This window comes from Tursiops truncatus, chromosome 18, assembly GCF_011762595.2.
Source record: "Tursiops truncatus isolate mTurTru1 chromosome 18, mTurTru1.mat.Y, whole genome shotgun sequence".
Taxonomy (NCBI): Eukaryota; Metazoa; Chordata; class Mammalia; order Artiodactyla; family Delphinidae; genus Tursiops; species Tursiops truncatus.
Window position 1 is genome coordinate 53,019,715 of NC_047051.1, and position 11,881 is coordinate 53,031,595.

The 11,881-nt window shown below is 36.9% G+C and overlaps 1 pseudogene; it reads left to right on the top strand.

Moving 5' to 3' along the window:
• Window positions 1-9,437: 9,437 nt before the first annotated feature.
• LOC109547067 (adenosine 5'-monophosphoramidase HINT1 pseudogene) lies at window positions 9,438-10,076 on the top strand (annotated as a pseudogene).
• The last annotated feature ends 1,805 nt before the right edge of the window (window positions 10,077-11,881 follow it).

The following is an 11,881-nucleotide window of genomic DNA, read 5'->3' on the forward strand; positions in this document are numbered from 1 at the left end:
TGTCACCAAATTTACATAGACCATCGAAGTTTAGTATCCTTCCAAGTATAAATTTTGGACAGTGTCACTTGATAATAAAATACTTATGTATAAGATGCAGTCTACCATTAAAAAACCTGTAGTCTATTTTGTGTACATATGTAATTATTGAAAGAGAAAATGTTTCCCCTGGCTCCAATCTTCCTCACTTCCAATCTACCCTTTATTTTCAGTTACAGGAACTTTTCTAAAATACAAATAAGAATATATAACATATTCTTACTTGAAGTCCTTCACGCACTCCATGACTTTCATGATAAAGTACAAATTTGTTGGCTTATCCCTCCAAATTGTTTTTGACATGGTTCCTTCTTACATCTCTAGCCTTAACATCATCTTAAATACCTTAAATATCAAGACATAGATCTTTTTATTTCCTGAAGTAACCATATTACTTTGGAGAATCTGGAGGCACTTAATGAAGGAAGTGATGTTTAAAAAGACTCTTGAAGAAGAGATGGACATTGATAAGTAGAGGAAAAGGGGTGTAAGCATGCTGGGTGTGAAGTGTCATAGGCTAGGGCAAAGGATGCGAACAGAAGAGGCATGGGTTTCCAGGAACCGGGGAAGAGTTTATAATGAGAGTAAATGGGACTGTGAACTAGAATCTGGATGAAGGATGGGGTTTGCTATTTTTTAACTCACGGATGGTTCCTAGATCTTTAGAGTTGGAAAGGGTCTCAGAAATTGAAGAGAGGAGATGATGAAGAAGGAGAAAGGAAAAGAAGAAGACAAAAGTAAGCTTAGTCCTCTAAGAGAACTCATCTTTACAATTTTATTCTACATTAACTACATTTCAGCAAAATTATTTTTCTGTTAATAATAAAATCAGCTAACTTTGTTACACTTGGTTACTAGGTTATATCCTGAAACATACAAATCATTTCACATTCAACATTGTGAAACCATCATCATTTCACATGTAATACTAAACAGTTAATAAATGGAGTCCTAGATATTCGTACCCTTAATTTTTATGGTTAAAGCATGGATTACAGCAACAGAAGATCACAAACCTGTGTTCTTAGTTTTAATTGCTGAACAGTGATTCAGGTCATGGCTTTCTTTTATTTTCCAGTAATTATTTAGTACTGTTGATAGGACATAGTGGAAATGAATACTGTTTAAAAACGTAGTCATGTATTTCTTTCCCAAATGTCATCTTAACATTACATAAAGCCTTAAACTTCCCGTATACATTTACAAAGAGCTTTGAGAGGAACAGGAGAAGGAAAAGCTGATTCTCATTACTCTTTGAAGTTGAGACTAAAAACAAAAGAGTAGGAAATTACTTATATCCGAGCCAGCTTCCTATCGTCATTAATGAAGTTATCTTTATCTCCCTGAGTTGTTTATTGTTCTGATTTAATATAAAAAGTTGATGTTTCTTAAAGACACTGTTTTCTTTTGAGGTTAGTATAAAGAAGATAATAAACTGTCCATAAATCACAATAATGAACATATAAATCTACTGTGCACTTTTTATTATGCTTCAGGTTTTTATATTCCTCATGTATTGATCATGAACTACATGTTTACATTTAAATTCTTTTTCTAGGCTTTGAAATTAAATTAAGATTATAAAAGAAGATAATTTACTGTTTTTAATTTGAAGTGAATCTATTTTATACATTTTTATTGATTTATTAAATACATCAATTTCCTAAAAATCTATTTTAGTGGTATTTATTGAAAATCATAATTTTTATTATTCATCTTCATTATTTAGATTGTATTTACAAAATACTTCCCTGTAAAATGTAAATTAAGTGTGCCTGCATGAAGAAAAAAGGGTAGCTTTCACTCCCCTTTTTTTTACATCCTTCAAGGTAGTTGGGCTTACGCAGAATCTCCATAGCTGCTTGCTATTTTTCATTGTGCCCTTTAGAGCCACTACACAGCCAAAATGACTATATCCACACTTTGACTGGATGCTACATTTCTTCCTTCTAATACAGCAGGCTCAGTTTCATTCATTGGATTGGGAAGAAAACAATGGAGTGTACAAAGGACAACATATTGTTCCCATAAATTTAAAAGATTGCTATCATCTATCCCTTAATCCAACCAAAATAATATCTCATCAGGAAGAGCTTTCAACCTATCTTGTCATATATCATGTGCTTTTCAGGCTCTGTTCTTTTTTATAGTATAAATTTGTATACTTTACAACATTTCTGAAAATCAGGTGCAGAGTATCTGAACCTTGTTTCCAAATTTTGTGTTCCATCTGCCATTTTATTTCTCATTTAAGATACATCCAATGTCTCCAGTGAAATGGCATGAAAAGCCCAGAGGCCTCTTGATCAACTCCTTGTTAAGGAGCTGAAGCAGAACACGTCTCCCGTGGTAGAGTGTACTAAAAAGACATTTTCACCCTGAAATTAGGAATTTGTATTTAATATATTTATCACAGTGCCTGTAGAGTATAAATATACGGTTATCCCTTCTGTTTTATTACTTCATTATAATTTGTCATTAACTTTTTGTGCTGTAGTTTCTTTACTTGATGACTAGAGATAGAACAGTTGCTTGTAAAGGGCATCAAAAGAAATGCACAGATGTGAAGACAAGTGTGAAGATAGGATATTAAGCTACTACCATAGGTTTTGAAACTTTGGCTCAATAGTTTTATTACTATTTTTGTTTATATTAGATATATGTCCAGAATCAACAATATGTTAGAGGCATGAGTTAACATTCCCTAATCCATTGAGCTTTAAGTCTCCTGCAGGGTAATATCTTATTCTGCTGCCAAAGGGAGTGTCTGAAAACATAAAACTGATCGTGTCATTTCCATGTTGCAAATCCTTTAATAGCTCCCTTTAGTATGAAACTCCAAACTCCCACTCAGGATGTGTAAGATTCTTCTCAAATTGGACCCTAACTATAATTAAAATTTAATTTTTTACCACACTTCCAGGTACACGTTGAGTTCTACACACACTGAACTATTGGTAGCTCCTAACTCAACACACTTATGTCTTCATTTACATTTCTGAATCCCTAGAGGTCAGAGACCATGTTGTCACCGTCTTGTTTTCTTCAGCAGCCCTCCAAGTAATGCCTGGCTGCAGAAGACTTTGAGACCTTGTAGGTTCAATGAGCTCATAACTTGTATTGTGCTTAGAACTCACAAGGTAGCACTACATACCTCATCTTATTTAATTCTCACAACAACACTTTGAGTTGGGAGTGCAGGAGTTATCATATTCTCTAGGAAACTGAGGCTGCAGGAGAGTAACTCACTCACCTGAGATCTCAAAGCTGGTGAGTGATATAACCCAAGATTCTACCACCCTTTCACTAATCACTTTTTTAATTAAACCTCATTGTGTTAGTAACATGCATATATGATATAGTAAATACATTATATGTGTGTGTGTGTATGTATGTGTGTATGTGTGTGTATATATATATATATATATATATATATATATTTTTTTTTTTTTTCTTTCATTCTGTTGGTTTGTTTCTTTGGAGAATACTGACTCATACAGGGCTCACCATATTCTCTTTACCCCCCGAGTAATTCCTCTCCTAGCTCTTTCCCTGCAGTTCCCATGGAGGGAGTATAAACACAAGGATTGGTAATGTAGTGGGATTTTATTATAGCTGGGCAGGTTCTGGAAAAATTTCCCCCTGACTTCAGATCTCCTATTTGTCTCATCAATCAATTCAGATCTAGGATGTTCTGTAAAGCTGATTGTATTGGTTTCCTAGGCCTGCCCTAACAAAGTACCACAAACTGGATAGTTTAAAACTGCAGAAATTTATTGCCTTACAGTTTTAGAAGCTAGAAGTATGAAATCAAGGTGTTGTTAGCTCCCTCTCAAACCTGCAGGGGAATCCTCCCTTGCAACTTCCCAGCTTCTGGTTTTGGCCTACAGTTGCTGGCATTCCTTGGTTTGTGGCTGCATAACCTCATTCTCGGCTTCTGTTATCACATGACATACTCCATGTGAGTCTGTCTTTACATGGCCATCTTCTTATAATATCACCAGTCACATTGGATTAGAGGACCAGCCTACTCCAGAATAACCTCATTTTAACTTAATTAATTATATCTTCAATGACCCTATTTCTAAATAAGGTGATATTCTGAGGGGCTGGGGGTTAGAATTTCAATATATTTGTGGAGGGAACCACAATTCAACTTATAAAACTGAGTAAATTTGTGGATCAACTGGCAGCAGTCTAACTTGCCAGAACAGAAATAGAGAGAAAATGAGTACTACCTGACCAGGGACCATGGCCATACCTGGGCCACCAGACTCTGCCTAGGTCTACCACGTTAGTTAATTATTTGGAACCAGGAAAGGCAGAAGGTTCTCAGTCTTTAAGATGAAGATACTGTAGATAGTATATATCCTGGCCCAGTGACTATCTCCCCTGACAATCAGACTGTCCATTCACATTTAAAGGATTGAAATAGTGAAGAGAAGAAGAACAAAGCTAATAGAAACCTGAGGAGAATGCACAAAGGGCTTTCAAATACGAGGGGAAAGGTTCCGTATGTTCATCACTATTTTTCCAGTTCCTGGCACATAGTACCCATTACATAAATATTTATTAAACAGATGAATCTGTGTTAGCAAAGTGTTAGCAAAGTACCAGGCACATAATAAGATGTCTATAAATATTATTCTTATAAATGTTATTTCTACTGCATATGTCTATGACATCAAGACCTTGGTGTCATTGTCATTCACTTGTTTATTTAGTTCCTTCTGGGGATTGTTACATATAGACTCCCTGAAGTAGGATGGAAATACTGCATTTATTCAAATAAAACAAAATCACGGCTTACTGTAAGGCTCCATTTAATGACTCAGTGCAAAGCTAAATGCTCTCTGTATGAAATTTATTTGTTCACTTAACCCTACAAAAATTACTTGGCACCTTGTATTCATCCGTTATTCATGTATTCATTTACCCTTTCTGCAGACGAGTGTTTGCTACCTGCTATGTGCCAGGACCCTTGTTAGATGCTAGGAAACAAAGTCTGAACCCCGTCCCTCAGGGAATTCTCTATCTAGTGAAATAGTGTCCTAGTCAGCTTGGGCTATCATAACAAAATACCGTCGACTGGGTGACTTAAACGTCAGACATTTATTTTCTGGAGGACAGGAGCTCTCTTCCTGGCTTGTAAATGGCCACCTTCTTACTGTGTCCTTACACGGCCTTTTCTCAGTGCACACGGTGGGGGGGCGGGGAGAGAGAAAGAGAGAAAAGGAGATCCTCTTCCCTTCCTCTTCTTATAAAGTCACCAATCCGACTATGAGCGACCCATCCTCATGAACTAATCTAAATATAATTATGTCCCAAAGACCCCATCTCCAAGTACCATCACATTGGGGGCTAGGGCTTCAACATATAAATTTGGGGGAGGGACACACATCTAGTCCATAACAAATAGAGACACAATGGAACCAATAATTATGACATAGGAGGTCACCTCCAAAAGGGGGTTGTTGAGATGGAGATACCAAACATGGCTCACACCTTCTAGAGGCTTGTTTGCGATAAAGTTAAAGCGAAAGACACATAAAGTATCGGGGGATTTTTTTTAGGATGAGGAGATTTTATTATATTTAAAAACTTCAGAGAAGGAGAGCAAGAGTAGGTTGCAGTTGTAGCAGTGATGGGAAAAAAATGATGAAGCCAAATAACGCAGCAGATGGGAAAGTGTAAGATGAATTACACAGGTGAACAGCTTAGTTTTAAACAAGAAAAAGGATAACTTCTTCTCTAAGACTGTAAAAGAAAACATATATAGAAGTGTAGATACATTTGTAAAGTTGGGGTGGAAGTTTGAAACAGTTCAAATATTGACCATCCGCGTTTTCTCCAAGACAATTTTCTTTGAATAGAGTAGAGGAAGGTATTTGAATAGGAGACTTGTGGGAAAATTTTAACATTTGAAATAACTTTTGAGGAAGTAGGAGAGAAAACTGCTTAAAGGAAATAAAAGATTATTGAGAAGCACTGAATCCCCAGGTGAGTTGACAACCATACATTTGACAACCTTACATTTACTGTCAGACAAATCTATTTACTTGGGAGAATTTCTCGAGAACTACTAAGGAGCTGTGGCATTACAGTAGTAAACTTCTAAGATTAGTAGGCTAATAAATAAATATTATGTACATTTATGATTTTTGTTGTTTTTGTGGTTAACATAAATGAGAAATCCAATTTTTTTTTTCATTTGCTGCTTCTCCAACCACTTAAAATCCATTCGTCCACTTGGAGATTCTCAAAGGAACATCATTTTTAACACACCAGGGGCTCTTTCAGTTATTGTTCAACTGATAATCCATCATCCCTGTGTACACCACCTCTTGGAGAACTCTTACATCTAGATCTCTTCCCTATTCTTGCTTCAGTCTTCTATTGAGAATATGCTAATGAAAAATACTGATCAATATGTTATGAATGTAAAATAAGATAAGCAAAGGCCCTTTTGCTCAGTGAAACCTCTACCAGCTGGCACTGTGATAAATAAAATTCTATCATTAGATCTTTAGTCCTTTCTTACGATTCAAATACAGAAGGAAATGATTACAGGTAAATGTTAATAGGTATCTGTACTGGTTTTTGTTCATTTACTTGTTTATTTGTTTTTAGATCGTTTCCCAAGAGCATATGTTTACAATGAAGAAAGGAAGAGAGCATGATACACCAGAGCAAAGCACCCATGTGTGTGTTGGGAATTGGGAGTAAGTACAGAAGTGAATGAGAGCAGAGCAGGTGAACTGGAGGCCCCATGACGTTGCTTCCGTTGTAACTGCCAAAGCCATATTCAGCCGCTTCTGACAGCTACGTATCCTCTATTCTCTAGATGGGGGCTGCTCATATAAAGGAAAAAAATAAATTCGAGGTTTGAGGAAAATCAATTATAGGTTTTGTCTGGAGCTCGTGAGAGTAAATGAAGGTGGTGGCAGTATTAGAATAGAAGGGTGTGAATGCTGTCAGAGCATTTTTAGGCATTGGGAAATACAGATAAGCGGCTTAGGAAGGTGCTAAAATTTAGGGACAAATTTGGAAATCATTCACATCGAAATGATCTCTGTTGTTCAGTGATGGATTCATGTATTATTTACTCCTGGAATGGGAGGAATGCTAAAAATCAAAATGCACTTTAACACTGGGACTGAGAACTCAGGTCTTGGACTCTGAGAGTTTGCTGCCAAATTACTGCTCCAGGAATTTCTGTGTCATTTTGGGCAAGACACTCAAAATATCTTAGGCTCAGCAGGAACACTGGTAACATGGAGATAAAAACTATTTCAGAGCTTTAGTTGAGGATTAAGTGGGATAATGCATGTAAAGGGATGAGCAGATGCCTGACATTTACTATGTCCTCGACAAGTGTTACTTAATATTATTATGAATGTTATCATTATTAGCTTATGTACAAAAATTGGCAGGCTTGCCTTTCACCAGTTGTTGGTTTCTTAAACAACTATCAGTCACAATCTTCTCCACTGTATACACAGAATACTTGATACAAAATAAGGGGGGTATTTAATGATTTAAAAAAAAAAATCAGGAAAAAGCACCTGGTGAATGTTAGTATATTCACAGTCTACAGGAAATTCAATTCAATGAAGAAAGGAAATCCAGCATCAGTCTGGAACAACTGTCAGTCTCCAAAATTGATCTTTGGGAGTGCAGAGTGATAATCTTTTACCCGAGTTTCTTAGAGCGAAAGCTTTACAAGGGGGCTGTCTGATAGTTAAGTCCGTTTTAAAAGATATTTCTGTAAACACGCTAAAGTGCTTCCTGTCTCAGACTAGTTCTTGCCGAATGACAGGGCACTATTCAGCGTGATGCCTGGAGCTGAAAATGCAGGAAGCTATAGCTCGTTCTTAATGAATAAATCCTGTGTGTTCCTGCTGTCACTTCTGCTAACGCTTTTGTAGAAGCCAAGGCTGGTGCTGCGGTAAACTATCAATAATTAGGACCAAGCGGGTCGGCTATTTTAGTATCTTGACATAGCAGAAACATCTGTTCCTGTATATTCTTCTTTTAAAGCACTGAAGTACAACTTGGAAAAAATTAGTTCCTAGAATGTATCATGTTTTTTCAACCAGTGTTTCCTCATGTGAGGAAATAAAACATCCATAAAACAAACTATTTTTGAATAAAATAAAGATAACCCTGTCGTGAGAGGTATTTAATTCTTAAATTATTTATTAACATTGGTTTGAATGTCTTATATTTCAAACTTTATTAGCTGCCATAACAATCTTGGCAATGTATCTACAATATTAGTAGGAAAAAAAGGAGAAATGAGCTGGGAACAAAGAAAAGTAAAAGGGGAAAAAATTTAAGTGCTTTATCTTTTCAGAAAGAATCTAAACTAACCACTCCAGTTTGGAAGGGAAACAGGTTATTATTAAGGAATGTACAAATCAAACACATGCTTAGCAGTTTACATTAATTTTATATAAATCTAGGTGAATTTTATACACATTCATTTTATATAAGCAGTTACAGTTCCCCTTTAAAGACAGAGATGGAAAACAGTAACTAAACACACTTGCCCTCTCATTTTAAAATAACTTTTAATGCTTACTCTTATTCTATTCAAAGTCATGAGTTTAGCCAGTGTTTGCTTTAATTCTTTTTTTGTTTGTTTTTGTTTTTGTTTCTTTTCTGCGGTACGCAGGCCTCTCACTGCTGTGGCCTCTCCCGTTGCGGAGCACAGGCTCCGGACGCGCAGGCTCAGCGGCCATGGCTCACGTGCCCAGACGCTCCGTGGCATGTGGGATCTTCCCGAACCGGGGCACGAACCCGTGTCCCCTGCATCGGCAGGTGGACTCTCAACCACTGCGCCACCAGGGAAGCCCTGCTTTAATTCTTAATTGCACCGAAAACTTTTTCTTCACTTAGGTAGTGTCTGCACATTTTGGGAAATTTTGGCTTTGACACAGATTTTTTTCATACAAAAACTTTCATTAAATAGATGTAACTGTGAAGCAAGCACTACACTTTTTATGAGCATACTTGAACCAATAATCATGTGATTCGTATCCTAAGGAAACTCTATTATTAAACTAGATAAGACAGTTAGGAGAATTCATTTTTACAATAAAGTGTGAGAATAGCTAGGTTAAAGGCATTTACAGGATCCGAGGTGAGCACAGAACACAGGCAGTTAAATCATGTATTAAAGTAAAATTAGAATAGCTCAGATAGGAGAGTAACAGGATATTAAACTAGAGTGTTAGGCACAGTCCTGATCACAGATGGCCTTGCGAGTTAAATGAAAGCACTTGAATTTTGACTAGAAAGCTGAAGGAGGCAGTAAAGAATTTTAATTAGAACTAATGGGTGATCAGATACGCACTTTTAGAAAGTTTACTCCTACTTGGGGGTAGAGGGTAGACATGAGAATGATGAGGTTGGAGGTCGGAGGCCAGTTAGCAGGTTGTTGCTCTAGATAAATAATAAAGTAAGCCCCTCCCCCACCCAGCCTCCTCCTCCCGACCTTGAGGCCCTGAAGGTAGATGAGATCCCTAAGGCTCAGGCCGTCTGGCCTGGTGGCGACACGATTCCTTTGCAAGGAAATCCCAGCCAAAATCATTTATGAGGATGACCAGTGTCTTGCTTTCCATGACATTTCCCCTCAAGCCCCAACACATTTTCTGGTGATACCCAAGAAACATATATCCCAGATTTCTGCAGCAGAAGTTGACGATGAATGTCTTCTTGGATATTTAATGATCATTGGCAAGAAATGTGCTGCTAGAAGGGTTATTGAATGGTGGTGAATGAAGGTTCAGATGGGGGACAGTCTGTCTATCATGTTCATCTCCATGTTATTGGAGGTTGGCAGATGAATGGGCCTCCTGGTTAAGCATGTTGTAGGGATAATTTTCCCTTCTCTATGCAGTGATCAGGCCTGCAAGTTCCAATATGCAAAACAATACCTTTTTTTTTGCCTGTGTATGGAGAGATTGCAGAAATAATTTTAAAAACCCATACATAATAAAAGACATTGTTGCATGGTCTGAAAAAAAAATAAAGTATGAATTTCTGGGTTAATGTGGTGGTTTATAATGAGAGAAGACTTGTATAAAAGTTGACTATATATTTGAGAGATCCTTAAAGTATAAACTCATAACTCCTTGGTAATGTGGGTGGTGAGGAAGAAGGAGAAGATATGAATAAACCCTGTATTTCCCAAATTAAATCTTCCTTAAGAATAGAGAGAAATGTCATTGACAAGAATTATTGAATATTTTCTGTATGCCATAAGTGGGATTGTAAATAATATTCAATATTTAAATATGTATGTATTCATGTGGCTTTGAGCGCAAAAATTAAGAACACTGTTCTAGTTGCCTGTGACTGCTATAATGAACTGCCACAAACTTAGTAACTTAAAACCATAGAAAGTTACTATCTTAACAATTCTGGAGTCCAAAATTCTAAGATCAGTACCGTTGGACTGAAATCAAGGTATTGGCAGGGCCATGCTCCCTCTGGAGGATCCAGCTAAGGGGCTGTTCATTGCCTATTCCAGTTTCTGGTGGCTGCTGTCATTTCTTGGCTTGTGGCCACCTCATTCCAATCTTCAAAGCCACCATCTTCTCATCTCTCTCTGTTCTACTTTCACATCACCTTCTTCTTTTGTCTGTGAAATATCATCTTGCCTCTCTCTTATAAGGACACTTGTGATTGCATTTAGGACCTACCCAATAATCCACAATAATATCCCCATCTCAAATCCGTAAGATCCCAGGGATTAGGACCTAATGTTTCTGCAGGTCGGTATTCAGCCTACTAAAATTCCTACTGATATAAGTCAAAACAGTAAAATGCAAAGATTAGCTATATTCCTCTGTTTCAAACAAAAATTAACAATTGATAAACTTTGAAAAGAAGGAGACTAACTTTTGAGAAATATTGTATGACTCCATTTGTATGAGGTCCCTAGAGTGGGCAGATTCATAGAGACACAAAGTAGAATAGATGTTATTGAGGGCTGGGGAAGGGATATGGAGAGTTACAGTTGAGTTATAGTTTAATGGGTACAGAGCTTCTGTTTGGGAAGATGAAAAAGTTCTGAAAATAAATAGTGAAGATGGTTGTACGACATTGTGATTGTACTTAATCATACTGAATTATATACTTAAAATGGTAAATATTATGGTATTTATATTTTACCACAATTTTTAAAAAGTTAGAAAAAAATGTGCTCTGCCTTATAAAAAACTTCTGACCCAAGAAGGTCAGAGGTCACAGGTACAAGCTTGTGATTAGGAGTGACTTAATTCTCCCACTGCCCCCTTGACTGAACCTGTAGTGTCACCAACATTACCCTAAATGCATGTTTTGAGAGTTGCTTCCCTGCAAGAGGCCTTGGGGGCCAGGTGGAGGTGGCTGCATAACTTCAAGACAAAATAATGAGCGGAAACAAAAAATAAAACAAAATAAGATAACAAAGAACAAAAATTCTTTACCACTCCAAATGAGCTGCAAAACAAGTTTCAAAAACACGTGAAAAAATATGACCATAAGAAAACTGTCCATCAGTTGGATGAATTTTAAAATGTAGAACAAACTGGGTGGTGGGAGAAGGTTTAAAATAAATATGTTCAGAGGATTTATACTTCTGACCTTGAGGTAGTAACGGGTGCTGGATTTACATCTTCTCTTTTAAGAATAAGAAAAGAGATAAAAAATATGACACACTAGTTTCCAGACACTGGATAATAAACAGCAAAAGAGAGTGATCCTTGAAGAAAGGAAAGTAATCGACATAGGTGACCACTACAAATGCCCCAGCATACGACAGTTTTCAGAATGCAGTGAAGGCAGGGGAAAA